Source organism: Paroedura picta, chromosome 10 (genome assembly GCF_049243985.1).
Source record: "Paroedura picta isolate Pp20150507F chromosome 10, Ppicta_v3.0, whole genome shotgun sequence".
Classification (NCBI taxonomy): domain Eukaryota; kingdom Metazoa; phylum Chordata; class Lepidosauria; order Squamata; family Gekkonidae; genus Paroedura; species Paroedura picta.
In genome coordinates, this window is record NC_135378.1 from 2,397,260 (window position 1) to 2,414,242 (window position 16,983).

The 16,983-nt window shown below is 48.7% G+C and overlaps 1 protein-coding gene across 5 annotated transcripts in view; it reads left to right on the plus strand.

The window, feature by feature from the left end:
• Positions 1-5,630: 5,630 nt before the first annotated feature.
• KIFC3 (kinesin family member C3) overlaps positions 5,631-16,983 on the plus strand; it is a 94,049-nt gene continuing 82,696 nt past the window's right edge. For 2 of the 5 annotated variants that reach the window (XR_013225103.1, XR_013225104.1), the window contains exon 1: positions 5,631-5,861. The gene's annotated coding sequence lies outside the window, so the exon portion shown is untranslated. The remainder of the gene's footprint in view (positions 5,862-16,983) is intronic. The other 3 variants (XM_077301857.1, XM_077301859.1, XM_077301858.1) reach the window with 2 other exon arrangements.

Genomic DNA, 16,983 nt, shown 5'->3' on the forward strand with positions numbered 1-16,983 from the left:
CCCTTCCTTCCTTCCTTCCTTCCTTCCTTCCTTCCCGCCGGGCCCGCGCCGACGTCCTGCGGGCGCCCCTCGCCCCTTGACGACCCGGCAGCCTATGGGCGGCGCGCCTCCCCGCCCCCGCCCCTCCCCTCCCGTCGCCCGGGGAACCACGCCCCGCCCCCAAGCCGAGAGGCCGCGCCCTCGCCCGCCCGACCTGAGCAGGGCCTGGGCCTGCGCTCCCCCCCCCCCGCCCCCCCCCCCGCTGGCAGGGAGGCCTTCCTCCGGGCACCGGGCGCAGGTGGGCCAAGCCACCCAGATCCACCGCGATACTGAGACGGAGCCGCCTCTAAGTCACCCTCAGATCCCGGAGCATGTCCGTAGCCAGGGGGATCCACAAAGAGAGAAGGGATCGGCTGCCTTGGGGCTGCGCCGTGGCTCAAACACGTGAAGCAGCACCGGATTCTCGTGGCTCCTCGGACTCTGTGTGGGGCCAAACCAAATGCACCCAAACCAAATCATGACAGACGGCACCACCAATATCATGGATCCTCAGGAATTAGTGTGATGATCTATCTGTACACTGAAGCAGAATAAAAGCAACAGCATATTGTAGATAATCTCATCCGTCACCACGAGGGCCTAAAGAAACGGGGTCACGGGAGGGGTTCGGGCCAATCAGGTCCCGTCATTAGTGCCGTACACCTCTGAGTGGCCGTCCAACCCAATGGCTGCCCAAGCAGATTACCACTCCCACCCCTAACTGTCTTCCCACAATTCTGCCACTTCTTTGCACTCTCTGGCCCCTCAAGACACCGCTCCTGAGATGAGTGAGCTGCCAGGGGCGCATAGGGGCACTTCGGCTTTGGGAACCTATCCTGTATCTTCTCTGAGGGGAGGCGCCCACCACCCCCAATACCCCCACAGCCACCTTCCCCTTCTTATGGACCGAGGGGCACACCAGCCACTAGGCCGTCCCTCCCTCCGCCCGCCTGACATGGAGGCCACCAGCACGTGCCTCCCTGCCGCCTCCTGCCAACTCTGAGGCATGATTCACAGAATCACAGAATCAGAGTTGGGCCATACAGGCCATCTAGTCCAACCCCCTGCTCAACGCAGGATCAGCCCTAAGCATCCTAAAGCATCCAAGAAAAGTGTGTATCCAACCTTTGCTTGAAGACTGCCAGTGAGGGGGAGCTCACCACCTCCTTAGGCAGCCTATTCCACTGCTGAACTACTCTGACTGTGAAAAACTTTTTCCTGATATCTAGCCTATATCGTTGTACTTGAAGTTTAAACCCATTACTGCATGTCCTCTCCTCTGCAGCCAGCAGAAACAGCATCCTGCCCTCCTCCACGTGACAACCTTTCAAATACTTAAAGAGGGCTATCATGTCCCCTCTCAACCTCCTTTTCTCCAGGCTGAACATTTCCAAGTCCCTCAACCTATCTTCATAGGGCTTGGTCCCTTGGCCCCAGATCATCTTCGCCGCTCTCCTCTATACCCTTTTCAATTTTATCTACGTCCTTCTTGAAGGGAGGCCTCCAGAACTGCACACAGTACTCCAGGTGTGGTCTGACCAGTGCCGTATACAATGGGACTATGACATCCTTCCTCCCTTTTTTGAAGGTCGGAATACCTACAGGTTACTAGGCACTGTAGATCAATCATCAGAAAGGCCAAAGCTGAGAGTGAGCTAGGATTGGCCAGGGAAGCCCATTGTAACAAGAAAGGATTTTTCAGTTACATGAGGAGCAAACGTAAAGGAGGCAATAGGCCCACTGTTGGGTGCAGATGGACAAACTCTAACGGAAGATGCAGAGAAAGCAGAAAGGCTATTTTACATCTGTTTTTTCCCCCACAGGTCAAAGGGTTTAGGCACATCTAGAGATGGCAGTAGCCAAGAGATAGTGTCTGGGTAGCAGGTTGACATGGATAGAGAGGTTGTCGAGAGGCATTTAGCTGCACTGGATGAGTTCAAATCCCCCAGGCCAGATGAAATGCACCCGAGAGTGCTCAAAGAACTTTCCAGAGAACTTGCAGAACCCTTGCCATCGTCTTTGGGACCTCTTTAAGGACCGGAGATGTCCTGGAGGACTGGAAGAGAGCAAACGTTATTCCGATCTTCAAAAAAGGGAGGAAGGATGACCCAGGAAACTACAGACCATTGAGTCTGACCTCTGTTGTGGGGAAGATAATGGAGCAGATATTAAAGGGAGCGATCTGCAAACATCTGGAGGACGATTTGGTGATCCAAGGAAGTGAGCATGGATTTGGTTCAAACAGGTCCTGTCAGACCAACCTGGTTTCCTTTTTTGACCAAGTAACAGGTTTGCTGGATCGTGGAAATTCGGTTGATGTCGTTTACTTGAATTTTAATAAAGCTTTTGATAAGGTTCCCCATGATGTTCTGATGGATAAACTGAAGGACTGCAATCTGGATTTTCAGATAGTTAGATGGATAGGGGATTGAGTAGAGAACCGCACTCAAAGGGTTGTTGTCAATGGTGTTTCCTCAGACTGGAGAGAGATGAGTAGCGGGGTACCTCAGGGCTCAGGCCTCGGTCCGGTACTTTTTAACATATTTATTCATGATCTAGATGAAGGGGTGGAGGGACTACTCATCAGGTTTGCAGATGACACCAAATTGGGAGGACTGGCAAATACTCTGGAAGATAGAGACAGAGTTCAACGAGATCTGAACACAATGGAAAAATGGGCAAATGAGAACAAGATTCAATTTAATAAAGATAAGTGTAAAGTTCTGCGTCTTGGTCAGAAAAATGAAAAGCATGCCTACTGGATGGGGGATACGCTTCTAGGTAACACTGTGTGTGAACGAGACCTTGGGGTACTTGTGGATTGTAAACTAAACATGAGCAGGCAGTGTGATGCAGCGGATAAAAAAGGCAAATGCCATTTTGGGCTGTATCAGCAGAGGCATCACATCAAAATCACAAGATGTCATAGTCCCATTGTATATGGCACTGGTCAGACCACACCTGGAGTACTGTCTGCAGTTCTGGAGGCCTCACTTCAAGAAGGACGTAGATAAAATTGAAAGGGTACAGAGGAGAGTGACGAAGATTATCTGGGGCCAAGGGACCAAGCCCTATGAAGATAGGTTGAGGGACTTGGGAATGTTCCGCCTGGAGAAAAGGAGGCTGAGAGGGGACATGATAGCCCTCTTTAAGTATTTGAAAGGTTGTCACTTGGAGGAGGGCAGGATGCTGTTTCTGATGGCTGCAGAGGAGAGGACACGCAGTAATGGGTTTAAACTTCAAGTACAACGATATAGGCTAGATATCAGGGAAAATTTTTTCACAGTCAGAGTAGTTCAGCAGTGGAATAGGCTGCCTAAGGAGGTGGTGAGCTCCCCCTCACTGGAAGTCTTCAAGCAAAGGTTGGATACACACTTTTCTTGGATGCTTTAGGATGCTTAGGGCTGATCCTGCGTTGAGCAGGGGGTTGGACTAGATGGCCTGTATGGCCCCTTCCAACTCTATGATTCTATGATTCTATGATAATAACAAACAACAGTTTGGTCTATCTGCACTGTGGTCAGGTTTTCTGTTAGTTCAGATTATGGGGCTTCTGGTTGGTGGTTAGGTGCTAGTTCACTTGTTTTGCCTGAATGCCTGGTGAATGAGCTCCTTTTTTCAGGTCTTGCAGAATTGTTTTAGCTCTGGCAGGCCCGTGATATCCACTGGGAGTTCATTCCCCCATGTGGGAGCCAAGACTGAGAAAGCCGTGGCTCGTCATTTTCAGGTGCGTTTCCCTGGAGCCAGGGATCACCAGTTATTGGTGTTGGAGGTGTGTAAAGCTCTTTGGGAGCCATAGGTGGAGAGGCGGTTTCAGATACTCAGGGCCCAGACCACATATGGCCTTGAAGTTAATTACCAGAACCTTAAGCTTGACCTGATCCGGTAGTCAACAGGCAACCAGTGTAGCTGTTGGAGTGCGGGCCGAATATGGCTCCTCCAAGTTGTTCCCGTAAGAATCCTGACTGGCGCATTCTGCACCAGTTCGAGTTCCCAGTTCAGGGATAAGGGTAGGCAAGCATTCAATGAGTTATGGCGGAATGTCAAGTTCTTATCTGCAAAATGGTTTGCAAATGCCTCACAGCTGGTATCTAATCAGTCTGTGGTGCACCTGGTCCACAGTTGCAGCAGTGTCTTTGCTCGATTTGCTGGTGGAAAAGGTGACTGTCAGGGGCTTGGACATTGTAGGAAATGGGTCCAGTTGCCTGTGTGACAGTGGCTGGCATCCAGTTGGGGCCGTCGCTGTAGTTCCAGACATGGAGTGGGTCATCTGGGACAAAGGTGCAGAGTACGGTGGAGACCTCTTGGCGAGCTCATTGGGTTGCATCATGGTCCAGGTGCTAACAGGTAGGGTGCAGAGTCTCCTGCCCATCAACAGTTCCGTGGCCTCTTACCCATGGCTGATGATGAAATTGCATGTTGGCAAGCCAGGAAGTGACTCAGGCATTCTGCCTGTCTCCCTGCGTCAGCTTGGAGACTGCCTTTTTGGTCTTGTAGACCAGTGGTCCCCAACCTTTTTATCACCGGGGACCACTCAACGCCTTTTACTGAGGCCCGGTGGGGGGGGGTAGTTTACTCCTCTGCTCTCAACCACTGCCCTAACGCTCTCTGATTGCTATGGTAATGTTTAAACATCCCTTCAAAATAAGATACAGACACGCCACAACAATGAACATAAGAAACATTTTATTTTCATGGAAATTTTAACTCATGACAATGACAAATCAATGGGAACCCTGAGGTTGTTTCTCTGCAACGAGGTAGTCCCATCTGGGAGTGATGGGAGACAAGGACACCCAAAGTGTGTTGTAAAGGGCTGGGGGGGGGGGAGAAGGCGTCCTTCGCGGCCCACCTCCAATTAATCTAAGGACCACATGTGGGGATTGCTATTGTAGACCATGTGATTGGCCTGCCCGTTCGTTCGTTGAAGGGTGGAATGGAGCAGAGGTGATTAGGTGTATCTGGCGCTCCTCCAGGAATACCCTGAATTCTGCCACCATGAATTGTGCCCCTTTGCCCAAGATGATTGTGTGTGGCAGACCTTGGGTTGTGCAGGGGCACTGCAGGAACCTGATGCCCATGGTGGATATCATGGCTGACCTGGGAATGACCTGCAACCACTTGGAAAATGAGTCCCTGATAAGCAGGCACCTGTGTCCCTGGAAGGGGCCGGCAAAGTCGGTGTGCAACCGGGACCAGGGATTCTTACGCTGGGGCATCCTGGTAGACCGACCTCACAGCAGCGGACCCAGGACTCATTCCTTCCCTTATCGGAGGAGCTCTGAGAATGTCAGCTTTTCGGAGGTCGCAGGTGGAGAGAATGGGCCGGCACACACCTGTGCCCAGAAACACAGATCTTGTTTTGGGGCCTGTTAGAAAAGCTGGGCCAAAGCAGCCCCGGGGCTCCTGGCGGCCGTGGGGGCCTCTGCTGCTGCCGCCCCCCCCCCCCCGCTGCATCTGCGCTTTTCTGGATTCCAGGTCGCCTTCGGCCCGGGGGGGGGGGGGCATCGCGGTGGCGGGAGGGGCGCGGGGCCAGCAGGGGGGCGGCTGCCCGGCCTTTCCGCCCTCCCCGCCGCCGAGGAGGCTCCTCCGCCCGCCCTCTCGAGGGAGCAGCAGCAGCAGCAGCAGCAGCAGGAGGAGCAGCAGGAGGCCGCGGAGAAGCGGCGGGACCGGCCGGCCGGCATTCCTGGCATTCCGCGCCGCATGCCGCGGAGGACGGGGAGGATTCCCGCGGAGGGAGGGGAGGGGAGGGGAGGGGCCCGGCCCACGCAGCCCCAGCGGAGCCCCCCGGGACGGCCGCACCGACGGAAGGACGCAGCCAGGCGCCGGCCGCCCGGGACCAGGTGGGTGCGCGCCCGGGGGGGGCCACGCCTCCCCTCTCCCCTCCCCCCTCCCCCCCCCGCGGCCGGTAGCGCCTGAGGGGGCCGGGGGGGCGGCCGGGGGGGGGAGGCCGAGGAGGACTCGCCCCCCTTGCTGCCCTGCCCGGTGGGGGGTGGGGGGGTGGGGGGGGGCCTCCCCTGCAGAATGTGGGGCGCCAGAGTGGCCCCCGGGGCCCGCCAGGCAGCAGCAGCAGCAGGAGGAGGAGGACGGGGGTCCCTGCCGCGCTCGCTGGCAGCCTGAGCAAGAGGCGCCCCGGGGCCTCCCTGGCCCGCCCGCCTCCTCCCTCCCTCCCTCCCTGCCTCCCTGCCTTCCTCGGGTCTCCCGCATCCCGGAGATCTCCGCAGGGCTGACTCGGGTTTGCTCCGAGAGGACGGCCACAGGGGTTCGGATCACGGGGATGGCGGCATAAGAAAGAAAGAAAGAAAGAAAGAAAGAAAGAAAGAAAGAAAGAAAGAAAGAAAGAAAGAAAGAAAGAAAGAAGAGCTGCTTTTGGTACCCCACTTTTCACAGTCTGAGGGAGTCCCAAAGTGGCTTCCCCTTCCCCTTCCCTACCCTTTAACAGACACCCTGTGAAGTGGGTGAGCTCTAACAAGACTGCTCGGCCAGCTCTAAGAAAGCTCACTATTCCAAGGTCTTGTGGAGAACAGGAATCGAACCCAGCTCTCCAGATTAGCGTCCGCTGCTCTCGACCTCACTGGCTCTGAATGCTGACACCTGAGTGTCTTGTGCCAGGCCCTGGGTCTCCCAGCAAGCTTCCCTGGCAGGGTGAAGGATTCAGACATTGTTCTGCAGACCAACAGCTTCACCACCCTGCCTCTGTCCAGGCGGGGATGGTTTTCTGTGCTGCTTGTAACCACAGGGGCAACAGGGCATCCACAAGAGAGGTTAGGCTGTGCATTCCTGCTGTGCTCAGTCCACCTTGCATCTCCCTCTCGGTTTGTTATTGGTAGTTAGGATAAAACGTGCCTGCATATTTGTATGGATTCACAATGAACAACGTGAGCTTTTTTTTTTTTTTAAGAAAGGTGGTAGAAGAGGGCAAAGAAAAAAGCAAATATGTACAAACTATGCAACAGCTCATCTACATGGAATGCAACACGCTGGGCATGCCAGGTTGAGGGGACTTACCCCCAGAAAAGATGCCAGCAAAGCAGCTTTAGGAAAGATGGGAAAGCATCTGGAGAGCAGAGGATGAGGGGACATTGGGACTGGTAAACAAAGAGCAGTTTCATCTGGAAGCAAAAAAGGCAACGGCCATGGGGAAAGAAAAGGGGTGGGGTGGGGAGCAAAATCAATCAGTGAAATGGCTGCCAGACATTTAAACTTAACAACATGGTCTGGCAGCTGTTAGCTCTAATGACTATGAGCCATTTAACCCATCCGTTTCACTTCCAATCGGGAATTGAAATGGACCAGTGAAATGGCTTGTAGCCATTTAGCCTAACAGCTGACCTGTGTATCCACTCTGCTGTTAGATGGAAATGGCTGCCAACCATTTAAACCATCAGCTGTTAGGTTTAAATGACTAGGAGTACATTGGAGGAGAAGTGAAATGGACAAGTTAAATGACTGCCAGCCATTTAACCCTTCCTGGGTAACCCCTGTTTTCTCCTGCCTGTGGCAAACTGCAGCTGGGAGAAGGGTATCTGCACTGGCCAGCTCAGTTCAGGGAAATTCTGACTCAGTTCAAGGGCTGCCCTGAACCAATCTGGAATTTTTTGTATCATAGAATCAGAATGGGAAGGGGCCATACAGGCCATCTAGTCCAAACCCTTGCTCAACGCAGGATCAGCCTCGAGCAACCTTGATAAATAACTGTCCAGCCACTGCTTAAAGATCGCCAGGGAGAGGGAGCTCACCACCTCCTTAGGCAGTCAATTCCACTTCTGAACTGCTCTGTGAATTTTTTTTCCTAATACTGTCTTCTGCTGCCAAGAGGAACCTCTTTCCCTGCACTCCTCTGACAACCTTTCAGATACTTAAAGACAGCAATCCTGTCCCCTCTCCACCTCCTCTTCTCCAGGCTGAACATTCCCAAGTCCCTCATCCTTTCCTCAGGAGGCTTGGTCCCCAGGCCCTGAATCATGCTCATCGCACTTCACTAAACCCACTCAATTCCCCACATCTTTTTTGAAGTGAGGCCTCCAGACATGCACAATCCTTACTTATTTCCAACTAGATAGATTCAGTTTGATAGCCATGCTGCTCTGAAGTAGCACAACAGAATTTGAGTCCAATGGTACCTTTATTGATTTAATTTTATTTATATTTCTGTTTGTATAACACCACTCATGATGGTCATATTGTGGAGGTTCACAGTAAAATTATTATATAAAAAAATCCCCATAAAACCCCATACAACATATACAACAACAGCAACAGATGGTGGCTAAATTAAAATCTAAACCCAACTACACCCAGCCTCACTGTTCCAGCCAATGGACCCAGCTGAGGACCCAAGGCGAGATGACCAAGGGGACTTGATCGTTAAAAGTTAGAAATGGGGGAGGGGCATCTACAGATCAAAACTCCGGTCACCACCCTGGCCTCAACCAAAAGCCTGGTGTAAGAGCTCCATCATACAGGCCCTGCAGAACCCAGAGAGCTCTGTCAAGGCCCTCAGTTCTTCTGGGAGCTCATTCCACCAGGTTGGGGCCAAGGCCGAAAAGGCCCTAGCCCTGGTTGAGGCCAGGCAGATATCCTTGGGGGACCAGGACAATCAGCAAATACCCGCAGAGCAGAGGGCCCTGTGCGGGGCATAAGCAGATAAGTGGTCCCTCAGATAGGTGGGACCCTTAAAGGTTAAAATCAGAATTTAGACTCAGAAGAAGTGTGCATGCACACAAATGCTCGCGCTTTGAATAAATCTTTATCGGTGTTAAAGGTGCCATTGGACTCAAATTCTTTTCCAACAAATCTAGGAGAAATAGTGGAAATAACATAAGGTGACCAGATTTTAACATTGGTAAAGCGGGAACCCATTGACGGGGGGGGGGGGGTTCTTAATTGAAAATTTGGTCTATATGGAGCAACAAAAAGTTTCATAGAATGCATAGAAAGCACATATAGTATAATATATATTTTTTTAATTTCAACATAAGTACAATTTGCCAGGTACCCCCAGATGTCCCACCAAAAGTGGGACAATCTGGTCACCTTAAAATAACAGCTACAGGCAGCTTTATAGCTGAGAGGTGCTGAATATGAGACATTACACAGGAAACGTGTTCTGTCCAGCTCCTCCTTTTCTAATTTCACATGGCGTCACTAGTTTCTCATCCCTTTGTGGTGTGTCACCCTTCCTGGGAGCAATTAGAAGTTCCTAGCTGAAGCCTGTATGTCTCTCTCTCTCTCTGACTTCTTATGGTATGTACTTTAGTTGAGTCCCTATAGCCTCCCTCTGATGAGTGCATGCAATTGGTGCCCTTCCCTTCCTTGGTAGATATATTTGACTTGAAAATGCAGAGGCCACTTGGGAAGCCCCTTGCTTTGGTACAAACCTCTCTCTGGTGTCTCCTGGAGCTGCATGATATGCAGGGCTAATGGGTGGTTAGGGCAGGAACTTGGAGCATCCCCACCTTTCACCCATCTTCCTAGAACATACACGGCAGTAGAACTTTTCTTGTGCACAGGGTATACACCACACATATAAACACACACTTGGCTTGAATTCCGTCTCCTTACACAAATCTTGCTGCATTTTGTAATGTTCCCCTCCCCCTCAAATTATAATTACACCCCTCCTTTATACATTGCAAGTATGAATAAATGATATTTGGGAGTTAATAAAAGTGTAACTTTTAGTTGGCTAAATGAATAACTTGTTTGACCAAATACAAGTAAAAACAGATTACTGTACTGGCATGCTGACTGAAATGACTTCGTGATGAGCTGAGGGTAACAGATGTAAAAGTTCTGGAAATACTGAATTCATAGGGAATTGTTTTCTTTTTCCTGTGAAAAATGGAAATATTGGAGGACAAATTGGTTCATATATTGCCATTTTTCTCTATCCGAAGGAGTCTCAAAGTGGCTTACAATCACTTTCCCTTTTCCCTCCCCACAACAGACACCCTGTGAGGGAGGAGAGGCTGAGAGAGCCCTGATATTACTGAAGAAGAAGAAGAGTTGGTTCTTATATGCTGCTTTTCTCTACCAGAGAGACTCAAAACGTCTTACAGTCGCCTTAGAATCATAGAATCATAGAATCATAGAGTTGGAAGGGGCCATACAGGCCATCTAGTCCAACCCCCTGCTCAATGCAGGATTAGCCCTAAGCATCCTAAAGCATCCAAGAAAAGTGTGTATCCAACCTTTGCTTGAAGACTTCCAGTGAGGGGGAGCTCACCACCTCCTTAGGCAGCCTATCCCACTGCTGAACTACTCTGACTGAGAAAAACTTTTTCCTGATATCTAGCCTATATCGTTGTACTTGAAGTTTAAACCCATTACTGCCTGTCCTTTCCTCTGCAGCCAGCAGAAACAGCATCCTGCCCTCCTCCAAGTGACAACCTTTCAAATACTTAAAGAGGGCTATCATGTCCCCTCTCAACCTCCTTTTCTCCAGGCTGAACATTCCCAAGTCCCTCAACCTATCTTCATAGGGCTTGGTCCCTTGGCCCCAGATCATCTTCGTCGCTCTCCTCTGTACCCTTTCAATTTTATCGATGTCCTTCTTGAAGTGAGGCCTCCAGAACTGCACACAGTACTCCAGGTGTGGTCTGACCAGTGCCGTATACAATGGGACTATGACATCTTGTGATTTTGATGTGATGGCTCTGTTGATACAGCCCAAAATGGCATTTGCCTTTTTTACCGCTGCATCACACTGCCTGCTCATGTTTAGTTTACAATCCACAAGTACCCCAAGGTCTCGTTCACACACAGTGCTACCTAGAAGCGTATCCCCCATCCAGTAGGCATGCTTTTCATTTTTCTGACCCAGATGCAGAACTTTACACTTATCTTTATTAAATTGCATCTTGTTCTCATTTGCCCATATTTCCATTGTGTTCAGATCTCGTTGAACTCTGTCTCTATCTTCCGGAGTATTTGCCAGTCTTCCCAATTTGGTGTCATCTGCAAACTTGATGAGTAGTCCCTCCACCCCCTCATCTAGATCATTAATAAATATGTTAAAAAGTACCAGACCGAGGCCTGAGCCCTGAGGTACCCCGCTACTCACCTCTCTCCAGTCTGAGGAAACACCATTGACAACAACTCTTTGAGTGCGGTTCTCTAACCAATTCCCTATCCACCTAACGATCTGAAAATCCAGATTGCAGTCCTTCAACTTATCCATCAGAACATCATGGGGAACCTTGTCAAAAACTTTACTAAAATCCAAGTAAATGACATCAACCAAATTTCCCTGATCCAGCAAACCTGTTACTTGGTCAAAAAAGGAAACTAGGTTGGTCTGGCAGGACCTGTTGGAGACAAATCCATGCTGACTTCCTTGGATCACCAAATTGTCCTCCAGATGTTTGCAGATCGCTCCCTTTAATATCTGCTCCATTATCTTCCCCACAACAGAGGTCAGACTCACTGGTCTGTAGTTTCCCGGGTCATCCTTCCTCCCTTTTTTGAAGATCGGAATAACGTTTGCTCTTTTCCAGTCCCATGCCTTCCCATTCCTCTCCCCACAACAGACACCCTGTGGGGTGGGTGAGGCTGAGAGAGCCCTGATATCACTGCTTGGTCAGAACAGTTTTATTAGCACCATGGAGAGCCCAAGTTCACCCAGCTGGCTGCATGTGGGGGAGCACAGAATCAAACCCGGGTAACCAGATTAGAAGCCCATGCTCTTAACCACTACACCAAGGTTGCTCTTGAAATATATTGAAATATATGCAGTACCTATAAAATGTAAACTTTACGTTGCTGCATTCATACCTTTGTGAGCAAATGCAGTGGCCCTCAGTGGCACATTTATCACATTTAAAAGCATAAATGTCTATGTTTTCTATGAGCAAAAGTGTGAATACCTGTAATATTTGATGGGAATGGAACTGTAAACTGCTGTACCCAAATGGACCTCCGTTTGCCATCTGATTCGTAGGAAAAGCTGAAAGTTGAAATAAGATAACCAGTTTTGTATCAATGAAGCATATGTACAGAAATAGTCATATTTAGTCATAAATCTTTAGTTATCATAAAATACTGAAAACACCAAACTCTAGTATAACTAAACACAGTTCAATGATGATAAATGCACATGGGAACACTGCAGATTTAAAGGGAATGGCATGCATGCAGGGAACTATTAATTTACAGGAAAATTCAAAAATTAAAAGCCTGGGATACTCGTATGAAGGATTACAATGTCTGTACACTAATGTACAGAGTATGGGAAGCAAGCAGGATTAACTAGACGTCCTTATAAACGAAGGGGAATATGATCTAATAGGTATTACAGAAACCTGGTAGCATAACTTTCACAACTGGAATAACAGGATTGAGTGGTACAATTTAATTAAAAGGGACAGACAAATAAAAAAGGGCAGAGGAGTAGCACTATATGTTCCGCAGGGCCTGCAAAGGGAGCTCCTCCACCAGGCATTTGGTTGAGGTTGACCCGGACTATTGCTTCCAATTTGCCCTCAGCCTCCCCCCTCCTATTACGACCACCACTAATCTGCCCACTGGGTCCCAGTAAGAGTTGAGCTGAGGCAACCAGGGGTCTGCTTGTTTATACTTGATTCTCACCCATAGGGAAGAACTGGTTTATGAGGTAAATGTTGTGGGCGCGCTTGGTAGTGGAGACCATGTGATTTTGGACTTTATGATCTTGGGGAAGGGAAAAGCTATATGTAGTCACACATACAGGCTATTTAGCCATTCTGAAATCTTGGAAGAAAGACATTACAACCAAATCAGATTATTTAAGCCATCAAAGCTTTAAGCTCTTATTGAGCAAAGGCAGGACTCAGTCTGATTTTTTTAGCCCCGTTCCCTCACCTACACTCTGCCAGCTGACTTGCTGTATACATCAGCCAATATTTCTGATGTATGTGACTGGGTGTTCATTGATTACTCTTGAATTCTGCTATTGCAATCATCCCCATGGTATAAAGCAATTTTAAAAGACCATAGAGCACTTTATTTAGTAAACATAACACCGCGTAATCTTAGAATGGCTCTAACATCTCTGCACTTCAAAACGATGCTGTCAGCCATGCTTTTCAGGTGATATTCCCGAACACACAGAGCCCAACGCCTTTGTATATGTGGGAATTCATCTTTGGAGGACCTGCCCCACTATGTTTTGGCTTGCTCCCTCTACTCAGCACCCAGGGGCAAATTCCTATCATCATCATCATCATCATTATCATCATCATCATTGATTTATTGCCCGCCAATCCCAGTGGCTCACGGTGGATTGCATCAGTCTGAATAAAACCCTGTTAAAACCCCAGACATAAAAAACATCACAGTCTGATGAATATAAGATAAAAGAGAAGGTAAAGGTAAAGGTATCCCCTGTGCAAGCACCGAGTCATGTCTGACCCTTTGGGTGCTGCCCACCAGCGTTTTCATGGCAGACTCAGTACGGGGTGGTTTGCCAGTGCCTTCCCCAGTCATTACCGTTTACCCCCCAGCAAGCAAGCTGGGTACTCATTTTACTGACCTTGGAAGGATGGAAGGCTGAGTCAACCTTGAGCCATCTGCTGGGATCGAACTCCCAACCACATGGGCAGACAGCTTCAGACAGCATTTCTGCCACTTACCACTCTGCGTCACAAGAGGCTCTATGAAAGAGAAGAGCAGCGGGGAAAAAAAACCTATCCCTTCTCCCAATAATAACAGGGAGGTGGGAAGAGGGGGTAGATGAAACCATAGCCGCCATACACACACTATCCTTGCCACGTTATTACCCAACTCATACTCTATTTCTGATTTTGATAAACTCACCTACCTGTTATCAGATGTCAACCCCCATGTTTCATACAGGGTGGTGCTTTTCACATTTGTACAGTAATCTCCACCTTGAAACATCAATTTTTTTTCTCTTACTGGTCAGTAGCCCATGTTTACAGTTTTATATATGTAACTAGAAACTAAGCCCGCAGCAGCCTGAATACAGCGGGCGCTAGCGGGCCTTGTGATCGCGGCGGGGCGCGTCTTTGGCTTCCTGGCCGCTGGCTGCATATTCAAGGCCGGGCGTGGGCGGGGATGCGAGCCGCCGCTTGCAGCCCCCCCCCCGGACGCGCGCATACCTCGGAAGAAAGCAGCCGTCTTCAGCGGCCAGCGGCTGCGCCATCGTGGCGGGCGCGGCCGGTGGCGGATGTGGCGGCACCAGGCCTGGAGGGTCTGGAATTGGGCGCTCCTGGCGGTGTGGGCATGCGGGCGACCTGGCCTGTTGAGGGATGCCGCTGGTGTCACCGTAGTGACCGCTGCTTCGTCTGGGCACAATTCTTTAAGGCAGAATCATAGAGTTGGGTCATCTAGGCCAATGCCCTGCACTATGCAGGACACTCATATCCCAATCGCTCATCTACTGTCACCTGCCACTCCTTTGCCTTCACAGAATCAGCCTCTCCGTCAGATAGCTATCTAGCCTCTGTTTTAAAATTTCCAAAGATGGAGAACCCACCACCTCCCGAGGAAGTCTTTTCCACTGCGAAACTATTCTGTCAGGAACTTCTTCCAGATGTTTAGATGAAATTTCTTTTGAATGAATTTCATCCCATTCATTCTGGTCTGTCCCTCTGGGGCAAGAGAGAACAATTCTGCTCCATCCTCCATATGGCACCCTTTTAAATACTTGAAGATGGTTATAAGATCCCCTCTCGGTCGTCAACTTTCTAGGCTAAACAGACCAAGCTCCCCCAACCCTTCTTCATAAGCCTTGGTATCCATACCCCTCACCATCTTTGTTGCCCTCCTCTGGACACATTCCAGTTTGTCAACATCCCGCTTCAACTGGGGTGCCCAAAACTGAACACAGTACTCCAAGTGAGGCCAAACCAGAGCAGAGTAAAGCGGAAGCATCACCTCCCGTGATCTGGACTCTGTTTGATACAGCCCAAAATCCCATTTGACTTTTTAGCCGCCGACTCACACTGCTGACTCATGTTCAATGTATAGTCTACTAAGACACCTAGATCCTTTTTGCACATGCTGTTGCCAAGACACGTCTCCCCCATCTTATATTGGTATATTTGGTTTTTTCTACCTAAATGCAGAACTTTACATTTGTCCCTATTAAACTTCATTTTATTCAGTTTAGCCCACTTCTCCAGCCTATCAAGGTCATCCTGTATTCTGTTGCTGTCTTCAGTTGTGTTTGCTTCCCCTCCCAGTTTAGTATCATCTCCAAATTTAATAAGTATCCCCTCTAATCCCTCATCCAAATGATTTATAAATATGTTGAACAACATAGGCCCAGGACAGATCCTTGGGGTACTCCACTTGTCACTCTTTTCCAAGAAGATGCTGAACCATTAACAAGTACCCTCTGGGTACGATTTGTCAACCAGTTATTGATCCACCTGACAAAATTAGGATCCATACCGCATTTTACCAACTTGTGAACAAGAATATTATGTGGAACCATATCAATACCTTTATTGAAATCTAGATAAATTATGTCCACAGCATTCCCCTGATCCAGTAAGATAGTCACTTTCTCGAAAAAAGAGATAAGGTTGGTCTGACATGACTTGTTCTTGTGAAACCCGTGCTGAGTCTTCGAAATCACAGCTCTCAGTTCCAGCTGCTCAAGGACCAAGTATTTGATTATTTTTTTCCAAAATTAATTCAAAAGAAATTCCATCTAAACATCCGGAAGAAGTTCCTGACAGTTAGAGTGGTTTCTCAGTGGAACAGGCTTCTTCAAGCTGTGGTGGGTTCTCCATCTTAAATTTTAAAACAGAGGCTAGATAGCTCTCAGTTCCAACTGCTCAAGGACCGAGTGTTTGATTATTTGTTCGAAAATTTTGCCAGCTACAGATGTCAAGCTGACGGGTCGATAATTACCCGGGTCCTCCTTTATCCATTTCTTGAAGATGGGGACAACATTTGCCCTCCTCCCATCATCTGGCACCTCACCTGTTCTCCAAGAAGTGTCAAAAATAATGGACAGAGATTTCAGAGATGACATCTGCAAGTTCTTCTAGTACCCTTGGATGAAGTTCATCTGGCCCGGAAGACTTTGTTTCATTTAAAGCAACAAGGTGTTTGTGGACTGCTCCAACAGTGATCCTAGGCCACCATTCCCGTCCCCCGTGTCGTGTTACGTTTTTGCCACATTGATCACTATTTCCCTCACAAGAGAAGACTGAGGAGAAATAGGAGTTAAGAAGTTTGGCCTTTTTCAAGGGAATTCTTTGTAATTGAGCCTTCAGTATTTCACTTTTAAGAAACTCCCAGCCCGCTTGGACTCCTGTCTCTAAGTCTTTCTGACCATGCAACATACAATTAAGTCTGTGAAAGACAGCTTTCCTGAAGTCCAGTCTATACGTACAATTACGTAAAGGTTTTCTCTTTCCCACAATTGAAAATTCCAAAAGCACATGGTCACTGCTACCAAGTGTGCCCACTACTTCCATCTCATCTACCAGTTCTTCCCTATTGATGAGAATCAAGTCTAAAATAACAGAGCCCCTGGTTCCCCTCTCTACTTTCTGGGAAATGAAGCTGTTGGCAAGACAAGAATTTAATGGAGTTTGCATTTTTAGCAGAGTTGGTCTTCCAACAGATATTTGGGTAATTGAAGTCACCCATTACCACTGTTTCCACCTTTTTTGAAAATTGTGTCATTTGGTCTTGCAGTATCTCATTCAAGTCCTCTGACTGGCTTGGTGGTCTATAGCAGACCCCCACAATAATACCACTCTCATTTCCTACTCCTTTTATATTTACCCAAATACACTCAACTGAACTTTCATGCTCGGGTACCTGTATTTCTTCAAAAGTATAAAGATTCCTAACATATATTGCTACACCTTCTTTTCTTGTCTGTCCCTTCTGAATAGATTGTACTCCTCAGTTCTAGTATTCCAATTGTGAGCATTATCCCACCAAGTTTCTGTGATTCCTATTAGGTCATAGCCCCCTTCCTCTATTACGACTACTAATTCC